The sequence below is a fragment of the Thunnus thynnus genome, chromosome 17 (assembly GCF_963924715.1).
Source record: "Thunnus thynnus chromosome 17, fThuThy2.1, whole genome shotgun sequence".
NCBI classification, from domain to species: domain Eukaryota; kingdom Metazoa; phylum Chordata; class Actinopteri; order Scombriformes; family Scombridae; genus Thunnus; species Thunnus thynnus.
Genome location: NC_089533.1, coordinates 19,225,135 through 19,241,249, shown reverse-complemented (window position 1 = coordinate 19,241,249; position 16,115 = coordinate 19,225,135). Strand labels below are relative to the sequence as shown.

At 38.9% G+C, this 16,115-nt stretch overlaps 1 long non-coding RNA gene across 2 annotated transcripts in view; it reads left to right on the top strand.

The window, feature by feature from the left end:
- The first annotated feature begins 5,280 nt into the window (after window positions 1-5,280).
- Window positions 5,281-16,115, top strand: part of LOC137168173 (uncharacterized) — a 106,608-nt gene continuing 95,773 nt past the window's right edge. For both annotated transcript variants that reach the window (XR_010924248.1, XR_010924247.1), the window contains exon 1: window positions 5,281-5,514. This is a non-coding gene — a long non-coding RNA (uncharacterized lncRNA). The remainder of the gene's footprint in view (window positions 5,515-16,115) is intronic.

The window sequence follows — 16,115 nt, the reverse complement described above, 5'->3', positions numbered from 1 at the left end:
CCTGTTCTAATGACCTCCCAAGACACACATTGTCCACATAAATAGCAGCACCTCTTTCTCCTGATAAGCCTAATTTGCCATTAAAAGCCCTCCTTCAGCAGTTACGTGATTTAAGGCTGAATTATTTTTACTTTCCTTCACAGGCTCAAAAAGCAAAGTCCATTATACTGGTCGAAACAGTTTGCTTAGTCGATTGAAAAGTCATTAATAATACATCACACAATAATGTTTCAACCTGTTCAGTTGATCTGAAACAACCTTGTGAAGGAGAGCTGATAGCAATACCAAACATGGACAAACTGCGTCAGAGAAGACAACTATTGGTTGCACAACTGCAATAGTTAAAGCTATAGCCCAAAATAGATCACAGAACTAGTCCAGTCACTCCCAAACAGCCTCATCAAGAACTCCTTGTGTTGAGTTTTGCAAAACTTGATGGCAGCAAGAGAGTTTGTAAATTGCTTTGATCCAATAAAGAAATGCATATCCTTATATTAAACCAGAACACACACACAGTAGAAAAACATATCATTGACCTGAATCTGAACCTGTAATCCCATTTCCTTCAACTAGACAGAGAAAACCAAAAGTTTACATCCACAGTGGGTATGTAGAGAGTCATATTTAGTTACCAATGACTTTAAATGGCTGTGCATTATCATAAAATAGGATATCATCTTTGCAGTTTGTGTGACATGCTGTTCAGACTATAGATCTCTTTGGATCTCTTTCCTCTTAAGATGTATTTTGTCTCACATACCTTCAGGATTTCATATTGTTTTCAATCATGTGGGTTAATATTTCTAACTGCCCGCAAAGACAATTGTTTTTGGTGTCAGCTTCCTACAATAACAGACAAATAATGTCTTCCAGACTCACTGATTCATATAGAAATCTCTCAGCAGAAGACACTTTCAACCTCTGAATTTGCAACACTTCGCCATCTCATCGCAGTTATTCCTTAATGGTATGAGCACCACAGATATATATATATAACAACAAGATTATCTGGAGTTTGTCTCTAAAGAAAACAGGCCTGTGAGCTGAAGAGTCAATCCCTTCTATATCCCTGTAAGAAAACTGCGCTCTTCCTTCAACCTGCCTCATAAGCTGCTGGCTGACCGAACTTTCCCATCACACTGGTGATAGTCTGGAGGAGAAGTCAAATTAAAATTTTGAATAATGCTGCAACCAGGAACACTAGATCTCTTAATTCTTATGTGAGCACAGCCGGCAGAGAGGAGGACTGCATAGATAATGTGCTACTGAAATAGTCTCAGACTTCTTGTTACAGATATAAACACCACATCCTTCACTGGGAATATGTGCATGATAATGAATCATGTTCTCTCAGCAATACCAGCATCGGTGCTCAAACAAATGATGCTGAGGTTGGCCAAGGGAGTATGTAACATGGGGCTAATTTGGGGTGGATCTTTTTTTAATCAACATCTCTTTAATAGCAAAAGGTAGAGAGATTATGCCATTCTAACTAATGATTAATGCACCACTTCCCCACATCAATATACTCCTTTGAATCTACTTGAAAGAACAGATGAGGGGGAGCTGATGTATTCTCAGGAGCCAAGGTTAAATGATGGTAACACCTAAAATACAATGGGTCAAAACCAAACTTGTGCTAAAAATCACTAGCAAGCTATTTATCTTCCCACCAATTCTCTCCATCCAACAAATGTTGCAGGCTAAATGGCTTTTTTTCTAATTCTATCTGATCACGGTGAGGAAAATCTTAACAGATATTAAGGTTGTAGAGTCTCACTGTAGTTGGGATCCTCATTAAAACCTGCGCTCATGTTTCATTTACTTCCTTCTGACAATCCTGACCTTCCCACTAATTGAAAAGGAGCGCTCTGGATTAGTGTGCACTAAATTATTTTTAGGAGTCCTGACACACTTGAATAGAAATTTTTTAAGCCATTTGTGTTCATCTGGGATTGTGTGTACAAATGTGCAGCTTGAATTCAGGCCTCGTTTTACCGGGATGTGTGCAACCTGAAAACCAGTAAATGTTTAATGCCTCCTCCATTTGAGTTGTGGACCTGTCTATTTAACTAATCTCATATCGGCTGGGTTGGAATTCGTTTTCTGACTTGATGTACTACTGGGCCTGATTAATATGTCCACAAACAAATAGATACAGTCATGTCTATTTATCTCTGATGCTTCATACTATCTCTCATATCTTCCAACATTGATTTTTCTCTGCAACAAGAGAGACCATCAATCTAGCTTCAATTTAGGCCAATTTCTGAGCACTGCCCTCATTTGCAATGAACTGTCAAGGCTCTGCTTAAATCCAATGTTGTTTCATCGGTTTCCGAACATCAGACCTGGTTTTATTTCACTGGTGTTTTCTTGGCTCACTGATTTCTGTAGTTGACATTTCCATTCCTCACACTCTAAATGGGCACTGACCTGGGCAGGTCATGGACCTGCCCTCCTTAAATGTTACAGTGGGAATAGACATTTATCCATTTGCCTGTTTAGACAGAGTAACTTTGCCAATTACTAGTGTATTTTTGGAGGGTTTACAGGACTCTAAATCAAAATATATAAATGAAATCTCAAGACACATCTCATGTTTTTACACCCAAGTACTCTATATTGCCCCTAATACATCCTCATTGTCTTATTCCATTAGTCTTATCTTATTTTACTATTTTTATCCTTATCTTATTGTAAATGTCACAATTATTTACTTTTGTCTATTTGCATTTATGCATGAATTGTGCCACGGAAATAAAGTTTATTATTATACTATTGATATTAGGCTATTTATAGTAATCTCACAAAATTGATGGCATGCAAATAGATATTTGCCTAGTGCAGCATCTTCATGTACAGGTATGAAAGCCAGCAGATTCAAAAAGTGACATGTCAGGGTGCAGCATGTATCTGAAAAGAGGTAGCACAAATAATACTGTAACCAGGCTTCTATAAAATAAAATATGGTTTGGAGTGTTCACTGTTCACCCAAAATGTTGACAGTCAGGAGAGCAGTATTGGAAGTAGCCCTAACTAGTTTAAAATAATGTACAAGATATGAGCCTGGGTCTTAGTCATGCGTAATTGGTAAACTGTTGGTTAACAGGTTAATTCCCCATTCAGAAATCTAAACAAGAGGAGTAGGAGAAGAGGAAGAAGAAGAAGACATATAGTTTAAATTTTCTTAGTGCACAGCCCACACCACAGAATATTTTTTTTTATTTTTCAACTGGATAGAAGTATTTGAAGAGTCTGGATAAATCTTCAAAACAGCAGTAAGTGCTGTCAAAAGAACCACAGGGGATTATCGTGTTTAAAACAGTGACTCGAATGTAATATTCAGTTGAAAACTTGACTGTAAAAATGATGTTTATGTGACAGTGTGAGGTCCAAACTCAAACTAAGTTTTTATTTTCAGCCACTAAGATTTTAAATTTAAACAATTTCAGGAAGGAGGGGCTCTGGTCAAGTATGACGGGGCTTCAAGTAACCTGTCAACAGTTAATTGATGTGTAAAATAGGCCATTAACCAAGGTAGGAGGTGTCATTTTGAGAGACTAGCTACACCAATTTGACTGCATTGCATTTATGTTCACTGCAACCATTAAATGAAAATAAAAATAGCTAATGCAAGTATGAGAATATTAGGCTAAAGGGTTGATTTCTGTTCAACTGTAGGTAACAAGTGAACTACAGCAGCCATTGCTTGGTTTTCCATCATATTCTGTTCTTGCTTAAGTACTTCTGATGGCTTTTGTATGAGATTTTCTCACAATCCAATTGACCTTTTACACAGCAGACATTTTGTCACAGTAGGACAACAGGTAATTAATTAATTAATAACATTAATAAGCCATGTAGATTTATCAGTTTCAGGACCCTGTCATTGTGCATCACTGACATGGCTTACTGACACACTTTAATGGAACAGAGCCATCGTCGTTAATGATATTTATTACACGTGCTTTTCATGCTATGACACATCAAAATGCCTGCTGTGAAAAAGGCCAATCACAGTATACTTGACACTGCTGCACAAGGAGCTGAAATTACTGACAGTGTCACAAAAAGTGACACACTGGGTGGTAACATTGTTCCCAAAGTGACAGGTAACTCCCTCCTGACTGTTGGTCCATGTCCTGCCACATTAGTTCAGGTTAGATGTAATCATGGGTAGTAAGAAGTCTGTAGTGATTACTGTGTTTCTGCCAGCAGAGAGTAAAGAGTGGCAGCCTTTAAGGCATCCATCTTTGCTCTTCTTACCTGCCAAGCCTCACCACCCCTCAACGAACATAGGTTTGCCTTATTGGCAGGCAGAGGGGCTGGCAGGAATCCCCTATACACCTGAATGATGCGGGTGTTGACTGAATAAAGAACAGAGCAAGCGTGAGAGAGAAAAGAGAGAGAGAGTGAGATAAAGGCATGAAGGTAGGATTAGGGATAAGGGGAGCAGGGCGATCAAGGCAAATGTAGATTTTGAAGAGCTCCAGGGCTTCTCACGGGACTGGCCGCCATCTTTCCTTGTAGTCCCTTTTCATCCATTCAAAACTCTGTAGAGGAGAGACTATAAGTGTGATCAGGCTGTTTGGTTGGACTCTGACTTGCACTGGTAGCTAGTACCCTAGCCTAGCTCCAACACCTCTCCATGGATACACACCAGTGGCAGCTGGTCCATAGAGGCAGAGGAGGTTGATCCTCCTCTATTTTTTGAGAGGCAAGAGGGAGATCAAAATATAAAAAAGAATATTTGGTTGAAATAAAACATTACCAAATCTCAGTATTATTTATAAAATATTTTTTTCTCTCTTCTTTGGAAAAAATCCATAATTTAAATTCTGTTTAAAACACTTCAACAGCGATACCTGCAGGGCAGGAGGAGAAAGAGCAGTCTGTGTGAAGTGGTGGTGGGGGACAATGGGGGAGAGTGGGGGCGAATGGGGGGCAGAGGAGGACAGGTGCCTGCTGTCCTCTGTAGGGCGGGATCTCTTACATCAATTCAATGTACTTCATTTTTTTTTCATGCTTATCTATGATTGGCCAAGACTACAGTCTATGGCCAAGACACGTAAAATGACGCTCCAAGGAAGGACGTCCTCCCTAACCAATCAACAACCAGAATGCAATATTGACATCGCGTTGGTCCAATGATAGTTTCCAGATTTCAGCGTAGCAGCTGTGGATAACAAGCAGTAGATAGCTCCTTGCATTAGCCAACGCAACAGTTGGCTTGTTATAGCAGCCTGAAGGACTGTTGTTGAGCTAACGGGAGAAATTATCTGGATTGTGCGGTGCAGCCGCAGCAGGACTGCCGGGGAGGCTGGAGTGAGAAGCAACCGGAGAAACAACCAGGAGAGTTAGCTTGTTTGTCATTGTTGCTAATGATATCAGATTGGTTAACCAGCAGCCACAAAGTTGTTAACTAACAAACAAGACGACCAACAGCCACACATGGATGTTATGACATGAATACTTCATCTCCATAAAAGAAAGAAGAAGACGTCAGGTAACGTGAGTCAGATAAAGCTTCTCTCTGTGTGTGTCTCTTTGGTCGCTAATTTCATCTCTTATGGTTAATTGTCTCTGTGTGACTGTTGTGTGAATTTATCTCCTTAACAAGAATACAGCAGAGATCATACAATATGCTGTAGGTAGTTTGCTTGTTGAAGATACAGTGAGTTGTCTGGGCTCACTCATTCATTTAGAAATGATCCAGTTTTTAATTGAGTGGTTGTTCAGTCACCTGTTGATGTTGTGTGATTAGGGAATGGGTGTGCAGGAGGTCTGGCTGCTTGCGTGTGACAATTTCCTCAGTTCGTTTTTAAGCTGAGTCGTATGTTGAGTAATAAGCTTAATTTAACTTAAATAAGCTTAAGTAACTTGAATAACAAGTGTTAACTAGTGGTGTAACGCATCGTAGTTGATCCGTGATTCGGATCGCCCCCCACGGTTCGGCACACATGTGAACTGCGGATTAATTGCAAAATTTAATGTCTCATTTAAGACAAAGTAAACAAACTGCTGTAAGTACAAGTCATGGACAGACAGGGTGTCGCTGACAGGGATTTTGAAGAGCGACGGTCAAACCAGCATCTAACAGGTCCGAAGTGACATCTGCAGGTACGTTTACTTGTTGTTTAATGTGCTGCAGCTGAGTAGCTAATTAGCTACGTAGCTGCTAACTGACGTTAGCAGTGCACTTTTCCCCGGTTAATGTTTGTTTTGTGGCTCGTTCAACAAGCTGCAGGACAAGACGTGTGTTCATGTTTCTAAGTTATCATCAAGTTTTGATGATGTGGACACAGGCTGTTTCATTCACTACCGTGTTTAAAAGAGGAAGGTATCATGCTTCATATTGCACTTTAATTTAACAATAATTGAGCATTGAATATTTTATATATTTTAAGATTTTATTTTAACATTGGACATCTTAAATGTTGTTTTCATTTAAGACCATGGGCAAAAGTTCCTTGCTGTAAGTGTGTTTCAGATTTTTTTTTTTTTTTTTTTTTTTTTTTTTTTTTTTGCTGATCCTAGAAATGATCCGATCCGTGACTCAAATCCGTGATACGATCCGAACCGTGAGTTTTGTGATCCGTTGCACCCCTAGTGTTAACATGTCAGCTTTGTAGACTGTATTCTGTATGTGGTGCACATAGATAGGAGTGTATAAGTCACGTATTTGATACATGCATTAATACTTTCTGATGTGAACCTACACTTTTAGATCTGTGAATGTTTTTTAGTGTTCAATCTTTCTAGTATTTAGCACTGATCTGAAACTGTATCACATTATACGTGGTACTTTATATATTTCTGTATACTAAGAAAATACATAGGAAACACGTGTAAATCATGTGATATGTTGTCTGTTTTTGATGAGAACATAAATTTGTTGTCATAATAGAACAATACTATAGATTTGAATTTCACTTTGTTGGTAAAATGACACATTTGAACCACTCCACGGCTAAAATGAGCACTTCTTTGTTTAGAAACAATATGTATATGCTGAATGTCTTAAAATAAGCAGCCTTTTCACCACTCAAGGGTTTTTGTTTTTGAAAGCAAATTGATTTATTGGCATATGAAATTGCCCCCCACCCCTCCGATTTCATCAGGTGGTGGACAATTATATAGTTTGATGCGTTTTTTTTTTTTGTAAGATTCCATGTTGGTTTTCCCCCTGTCCTCCCCAATTTTTTGAGTCACCGGCTGCCACTGACACACACACTCAACCACTTCTTATTCTTTCAGCAATTCAGCTTTTGCTTTTATTTTCTTCTGCCTTTATGCTTCTCCTGTTTTCTTCTATTATGTCATGATCACTGCACAATAATATTGCCGGCTTTTGAGAGCTGAAACAAGTACCCTTTTTTATTATGCCTACTCAATTGCCAGAAAATTGTCAAGAGCTGCAGAAGATTTGTTGCTTATCATTGTCTTATATGACACTAAATTGAACATCTGTACAGTTCCGTTTGTTGTGAGACAAAACAGGTAGGCTAAATTAAAGGCATCACCATGAGTTTGGAGAAATCATGGCATTTGTCACAATTTTCTGATATTTCTAGACTAAACTTTATTGTAGGCACAGAGCATCAGGGTGTTTTGAACATGTTTAAATTGACTTGTACAAAGGCAAAGTAAAAATGCTTCTGACTGTTAACATTCAAGAGTATCCTCCACTTAAAAATGACACAGACAGAATGATACACACTCCTCAGAACAAGTCTGATTTGTGCCTCTTATTGTTGTTTTAGACGATCCCTTACAGAGGCAGTGAAGCAGAGAACAAGAGATGACACACAGCCAAACTGTTGTGTGTGGAAAATGTTTTCTGGCACCGGTATCAACTGCTCTCTCTCTTTCTGTCTCTCTCAGACATTATGAGGTAGTTACTGTAAACCAGGCCATAAGCGATCCCTAGATAAGAGCTGGCACTGCACGACTCGGTCTGTTTATAGCTTCTGAGTCTTCCTGCCTTGTTTGAGCTACGTGTTTCATCTTGCTGTGTAAATTAAAATGAACTATTCTTGACATAAAGGGACACCTCTACTCTCAGGTGACGGTAAGTTCATCATCATTTTGAGTCTGATTGCAGAGTATTAAAGCTGGTGGAGGAAATGGAAAGGCTGATTGGTCCAAACTGGCACACTCTGTGGCTATAACTCCCTCTGGCCCGAGTTATGAAGAAATCTGAAAGTCATGCCATTAGTCCGACGGCCTATTATTCCAAAACCCAATAGTTTGAAAAACTTCCCATTGGGCCAAAAGCCCATAGTTTGAAAATACACACTCCTCCTGGATGTGCAAGTGATCATTTTAATCCAAACCATGATCTTTCCCTAACCCTAACCAAGTGGTTTTTGTGCCTTAACCTTACCACACCTTAACCACGGCATTGTCACACCACAAAACATAATTATTTTTTAACAAGCACATCAAAATAAACCAAGATATTAAGGGCAAAAGACGACAGAGGTAGCCTTTCGGAACACCTAGAGTGACACCGAGATCGAAAAGTTGCTGATGGTATGCCACAAGTGGTTCAGCGGCATATGCTGGTGTAAAATATCATAATCGGGGCCCTTAATGAAACATAATTGTAAGAATAAAATTGAGAAACAAATTTCCAACAGTTCCTTAATAAAATAATCCAGACTGTGTGAACAGTGTTGACAGCTCTGGGTTTAGTAGCTGTCGCTGTAAATGAGAACAAATTACCAAATGTCTACATAATGCCCCCCTGGTAGGTATAAGAACCTGCCTCTGTAAATTCACACCAATGTTTGAATTTACAGTAAAACTATATCAGGTATAATCAGTGCACACATACATCGTCATTTCACCCTATCCGAAGATGGATCATAGTGAGAAAATACTCCAAAGTCTTTGCTAATCATATCTATGTCAGTAGAATTTGGATGCCAAGGTGATAGCAATCGGTTACTCATCAAAGTATTTATGGTGAATAATAAATAATATACCATACATATGCTTGGTTAATGTTCTGCGAAGTGGACTTTTATATGATGTAATGTGTGATTATATTCTACTAATAAATCAAACATGCCAAAAATAATATAAGAGTTATTTGGTTAGTTGGCTCTAAATTTCTGTTATTGATTACTGGCTATGGTGGATAGGCAACTACCCAGAGCCAAGAAATAATCTTCATGCTAAGCTAAGCTAACCGACTGCTGGCTCCAGCTACATATTTACCCTACAGATGTTAGAGTGGTGTTATTCTTCTTGTTTAATGCTCAGTGAATAAGCATATATCCCAAAATGTCAAACTACTCCTTTTTAAAGTGGCTATTGGTGGCTAGTTTTTTTAAAATAATGAGAATAATAACGACGTATCAAATGACAGTGTGTAATGTTGCTTGTAGTGATGAACCTACGGAGAATCATTACCCGACTCTGCAGCTCCCCTAGGCTTTTAAGAGATTTAAAATGAGTTTCAGCTCATTGTTTAGCTGTCCGGCCCGACTCTTTTGGTTCACTCTCAGAACTAAACAGCAAACAGACAGTTAGCAACTAGCTGGTGAACATAGTGAAGGATTTAACAGGTAAAGAGCCAGATATTTCCCTCAGGAGTTGATAGAGACAAAAACAGAGCTAAAAGAGAGAGAATACTGGACTTACATTCATCAGGTGGAGAATAACATGAATCCAAATAAATGATAATGTTGCTCCGTAACTGCTGGATGTGGAAATAAACAACTGTTTGCTAACAAGATCACCATATTAATTTAAAAGACCAGTGTGTAGGATTTAGTGGCATTTAGTGGCTATTGTAGAGACATAGCGGGCTCTATGCACCCTTAAAAGGGGATGATATGACAGTGTTGAGTTCTGCCCCCCAGAAAAACAATGCAGGTTAAAGAACAGGTTCACAATTTTTCAGGTCTTTCTTAAAACAACAGTAAGGCACCCAAATGAACACTGAAATAGATTTTCTTGCCATGATCATTCCTCCTGTTCATACTGACCATTAAACGATCCCTTCATAATACACTTACATTGTAAGTGATGGGGGCCAATCCACAGTCCTCTTTCTGTGCAAAAATGTATTTAGAAGTTTATCTGAAGCTTATATGAAGCTTCAGCCGTCCACGTTAGTCAAATCAAGTCAATATCTTTCACAGTCTTTCTTTTTGTTGTTAAAGTCCCTCTTTTTGTTATTATACTTCCACTGTAGCTCAACAGGGAAACACTGTCCGAGGAAACACAAAGAGGGAATTAGATGCTAAAAAGACTTTAGATGTGGCAGATAAAACTGTTGTTTTTAGACAGACTTGAAAAATTATAAACCTATCCTGTAAAATGATGAATCAAACCCTTATTGCTCCAACTTTTTATTGTCTCCTGATATACTACGCAGCTACAAGTTAAAATACTGTATGTCATTTCATAAACTATAGGGACAGGTTTGTTCTAGATGAAGATGAAGAAAATGTTTTGACTGTCCTGCCCATACTTGGGGGAAAATGGCTACGACAGGCAGCAGAGATGAGATATGAACCTTGACAGGTCTGCCTATTGTATGTGCCTGAGGGAAACCCATCACCTGTCAGGGATAAAATAACTTTAGGCTGGTGTTTTAACCATGTTTGTTGCTTTTCAATTCTTTGTTTGGCTATTGAAATGAACAATCTCCCCCCCAGTGGCAGAGAGTCACAGGGAATGTGTGACAGCGATGAAGGCCCCCCTCGCCCCCCACACTCCCACTCCCTGGCTCATCCTCTCTCTGTCCATCCTCCCTCCGTGTGGTGTGAAAGCATTGTGGTTGTAATTGCCTTCAAGACTGGCTTAGGCTCTAGACCAAGCATCTTTCAGCTGTGATCTGTTAAGCCTATTACATACTTGTTGCGTGAAGACACACAATCCTGTGTGGATGAAAGCCTGAGTGTGAGAGCCAATTTGTGCCACTTGCTTTGGCATCACCACATCCCGTCTGTGCTGAAATATAGTGCAAGTCTTTTGTTCTGTGGATCATTAGCACTTCAAAAAAGAGTAGACAATGGAATAAATTCAGAGGTCTTTGATTGTCAAAATCAGCTGGCTGTGTAAACGGTCTTACTGGGCAGGATAAGGCGACCAGATGGATGGAAATTTAGTTGTCTCAGAGGATGAATTTTTCCTTTCAGTGCCAGCTTTCGTTTTGATTTCATATGTACATAAAACTTAGGATTTCTTGGACTTTTTCATATGACATTATTTTTAAACAGTATCTCCATCATCCACACTCAATCCAATGGATAGCGGCAGACCAGTATATGATTCAGGGAGCAGAGCTGGAAGGAAACACAGGCCTGATGACTGATCCATGCGAAAAAATGCGATGACAAATATATGTTTGGACAGTTTCAGACAGTAGCCTGCTGGCAGAAACTTGGCAGAAAACCCACCCTAGACAGCTTCCCCGATGACTGATATGCTTGTCGGTTTAGATGATATTCAGTGACTAATGAATATGTCTCTCAAGGTAAAGAGATCCTGACAACATTAAAAATATCCTGAAAAATCCTAAACCTGATGTTCATTAAAGGAACCCGTTATTACCTCATATATCCGCAAGATTTATGGCCCGTTCATGTTGGGAAGTCGCAGTTGAACATACAGGCCATATCCAGCATCTAGTAAAGAAACTGACGGTGTATCAATTTAACTTTTTCTCCCAATGAAGTCATGTTAGCGAGCGCCCACGGGGTTACAAGTGCATTAAAACCCAGTGAGCTGACTTGTAAATTTACATGTTTCAAAGAGCAGCGAGCAGTGACCTTGTAAAAAAAAAAATACAAGTTTCAGAAATGATATAGGCTACATTTTGTGATACCTGGTGTACCTGCTCTTTCTCTTCACAACAAAACCTAAAAGCTCTGGATATTGTTGAGTGCCATGACATCTCTCTAGCGTCACAATGGTGTCCTTGGATTGGATAAAAATGAGAGATGCTCCACATTGCTTCTGTACAACCAGCTGAGTTAGTTTGGAGAGTTAGCAAGGATACCTCATGGCCATATCTCCTTTGGAGGCTCAGAGCCTTAGAAAGTTGTTGTGAAAAAAGCATGCTTTCGGCTGCTCTTGTCCTGTTCCCATGACAACACCGACATGAACAAACAGACAAGAAAATGAACTGGTTGATTAATATATTCTCTGAAAACCTATATTGTTAAGGCCCTGCAGTAAATATGTATATAACGTGCGGAAAATGTTTACAGGAGTCGAGGTACATATACTTTATCAATCTATATCTGCCTTGACTCCACTGTTTTGTGTGAGTGTGCGAGTGTGTGTTTGTGTGTGTGTGTGTGTGGCAATCACCATATGTAGAGGAGGTGCTGTTGTTTGTAAAGTTGGACCCATTTCATGTGATTGAACAAGGTATCCTGCAGAGTTTTGCATCTGTTGTTGTTTGTGTTTGTGCAATCTGAACAGTAAAAGTATCATGTTAGGAAGTTAATATGACATGGAAATAGCTGTTGGCTAAATTCTTTGGATGCATCATATTTGTATGTAAAGCCAAGAAGCGTTTTATGAGTTTGGGCTTGCAAATGTGTTTATGTTTAAACATTACTGATGACCGTAAGGCTGTGAGGAGAGGTGAGGCGCTATAAATCAGCCTCCTAAGATTTTAAATATCGTTCTTACAATTTGTACTGACATGCAAGCAGCATCTGAAAAGTTAATTTTATAAACATTGTACAATCTATTTTTCTTGTCATTTTTCGTTTTTTGAGGAGATTTGGTGCTGGAGTAGTGGATTTTCACACTATTTTGTGTATTCCTTCTTAATGTGATGTAAATCTGGATTACAACTTCCTACAAATTGTCACCCTTGAATTACCGCAAAGACTGAGGAGCATCTGGTGTGCTTGTTAAGTCGTTTCACCTCGTCATTGTTGGAATCCAGATATAGTATAGCAAAAAATGCCTATGTCTAATCAGGTAACTGTTAAAGTAGCTTTACGTGACTGGCTTTGTCAACTAAGACAGGTGTGATCCAAAAACCCAATCAACATTCCTTAATGGAGTTATGCAGCAATGCCATTTTAAAGGTTTTACCACATGCTAACATACAGACTAGATATAAGAATGCTACACTAATCACAAAACATCACATACTGAAGCTTTAGAAGTAATGGAAACTGGCAGTGTGTCTTACAGGTCAAACATTTCTTAGAATAAGAACAATATAAGTGGAATACCTTAATTTGAACTGCAAAATTATACTATACTGTCTTATTTAAAGCACATGCAAAAGAGAGAAAGACAGGGAGCGAGAGCATGAGAGGATGACTTCAGTCCTGTCTGTTCACTTTGTAGTACTGCTTGACTAGGACACGACCCCTGTAAACTCTGATGACATGCCGTTAAAATGATAATTGTATTTTAGATCGAGCTCTCGGCTCTTTGTAACATTCATGGGTAGCCCATAAATTGTACAATATCTTGTAAAGTGACTGTTATCATACAGTGTCATAAGATGATGGTTCTTTGTTCCACCCCGTGCCTCTATGTGATCAGATAGATCGTTGTGTCAGCTGCAGTCAAGAAGTCACCATGTCCCGATCAAACACTTTCTTACATCTGAATTTAGATTACCTGTCTGCTTATGGATCAAAGGTTTGAGGCTGAGATGGGATTATTCAGCAGGGGGAAGCTGTAACTAAAGAATTGGAGGCCTTGAACCTAAGCCAAGACAGGGATTTTCTCTCCCAGACTGATTAGAGACCCAGAGGAAGACCTTATAATGTTAAAATGCAATTTCTCATTAAATGAATACCTGCAGAAGGTCATTCCACATAATAGACTTGTACCAATCATTTAATTGTTTGCAAAGTTGCATCACTTGACGGGGGCAGCCCTGTTGCATCTGCAGTTTGATGGTTGTGATCCTCTCATGATCCTACCATCCTGTGATCATTTAAGCTGGACTACCCCTCTTTCACCTTTCCTACTTCTATGACACATTTGAAAATTATCCATTAGGTTTTTAACTGCTGGGATCTTCTCTCAATTCAGCACTCATTTCCTGTGCAGCAATAAAAATTAACTGCAGTCTTTCGCCTTAGGTGAGAGCTGGATATGTGCAGAATTTCATTCTCACATTCCCGGGGGCTGCACCACTAAAACGTAATTTCAGTTTGAATAGTATTCAGAGGCCTGTGAGGTCTTGCCTTATGCTGGGAAGATTTGACTGTAGTGTTACATGTGAGTCAGGCTGTGTTCCTTCATCATCTTTTGGTTTTGTTCTGTTGGGTTGCACCGCAGTATTTTGTGTACCTGCCATGTTTGATAATCACAAGCCGCATATTGCTGTGACACTGAGCCTGCTCAGATCGCTGCAGTCAGATATAAAAATATCACTTTCATAACTGTTGTTTGTTGTTAACTGGAACACAGGACTTCTGCAGTACACGTGTCTACTCCTCACTGAATCAATTACAGTACACGGTGCCACTGTCATGTTCTGTTGTGAAGGAGACATCAGCGAGAGATTCTCAGGCTGTGTGATTCAAACACGTTTGCACATTACAGAAAAACGGCAATGCAAGCATTTGTTACAAGATATGGCTTCTTCTAGTGATTACGCAAGCAGATTGCCATTTACTACAACAAAGTCGACTCGACAAAATGTTGCTTTTGATTTTTCATGGATAATTTGGCCTCTAGCTCTGCTCATTTCTAATTTGAACTGAAAGGTAATTTTGTACTCTATAATATAAGGCAATCTCTGCTTTGGTGCCTTCCAGGAAGTTTTTCCCATCATAAGTATCCTGTAAAACAGAATAGCTGCTAGTAAGTAAGGCAAATGACTAATGCTGTGATTGCCTGTAGAAGTGTAACAGTCTTTAAGATCACAATGTTTTTTTCTCTAAACCATTTAATAATACAACTTAACAACTACTGAACTAATTGAAGAACTTATTTGGCTGGACTGCAATAGTGGGAACAGCCCTGCGAACGTATAGGTTTGTCCATCGCTGACTGACTGAGTGATGAAGTTACACCATTGGTTGGCCAAAGCTTGGGAGAGCCAAGTATCCCAGAATGCATTTCCCACCAAATGGCAACGATGGCAAAAATTGTGAGTCAGGCCAAAAGCTGTTGTAAATTTCGCTGAAGGACTGTTAATATGTCACTTTATTAAGTTTTAATATTTTTTCAGGTGAGAAAGTAACCATTTCCATTCCTAATACGTGGCCAGTTTATCCAAACAACGCCTATTTGGAAATTTGCTCTGATATTTTTGGAGATGTCAGGAGCTGCTGGCTGGGTGCCAGCTGGTCATCTCAGCTCCCAGAAGTCTGAGATGACTGGTCAATGTCTGTCATCATCCTGGGGCAGAGTCAGACTGGCCACTGGGTAAAAGAGGAGGTAATGTCTCTAACAAAGGGAGGTCTTAACGTTTTGGACTTTTCCTCATTCAAACATATTGTCAAAATTAACTGGATCAAAAGATTTCTAAAAGATTCAGAAAACATGTGGAATATTTTCCCAAACTTTCTGTTTAAAAAAAAAAGTAGATGGTCTTAATTTTTTATTAATGTGCTCTTATGCTGTTGTAAACTTCCTGACAAACTCTCCAACTTTCATAGGTAAGCTCTTATGTGTTGGTCCCTTTTACATAAGCACTTTTCAGCTTTTCTCCTTACAAATGTTTTTTGAGGAATAATATCAATATCACATACAGAGACAAACCATTATTTTTTTTAAAATTGGTTTAACAACAACATTTTGCTTATAAAACATCTATTTAACTGTGAAGGGCTTCTGTGTTCATATGAAAATTTTATAGAGAAATACAGTGTTCCTGTCTCCCAGAGTGAGCATAGTACTGTGATTAATGCACTGTCAACTGGTATTATATACTCATCACTTTGCTTATCACGTATATCCTAATATAGAATACAAATGCTCTTTTTGTAATTATATGGTGGAAACACTAGAACATTTGTTTATTCAGTGTGTACATGTGACAATGTTTTGGGCTGATTTTCAGTTGGATCTTAAAATATATTTCATTAAGGAATTTTACTTAAAGAACATAATTTGTTATTAATATTCAAAAATCTTAATTTCTCCAGCAATTAACAATA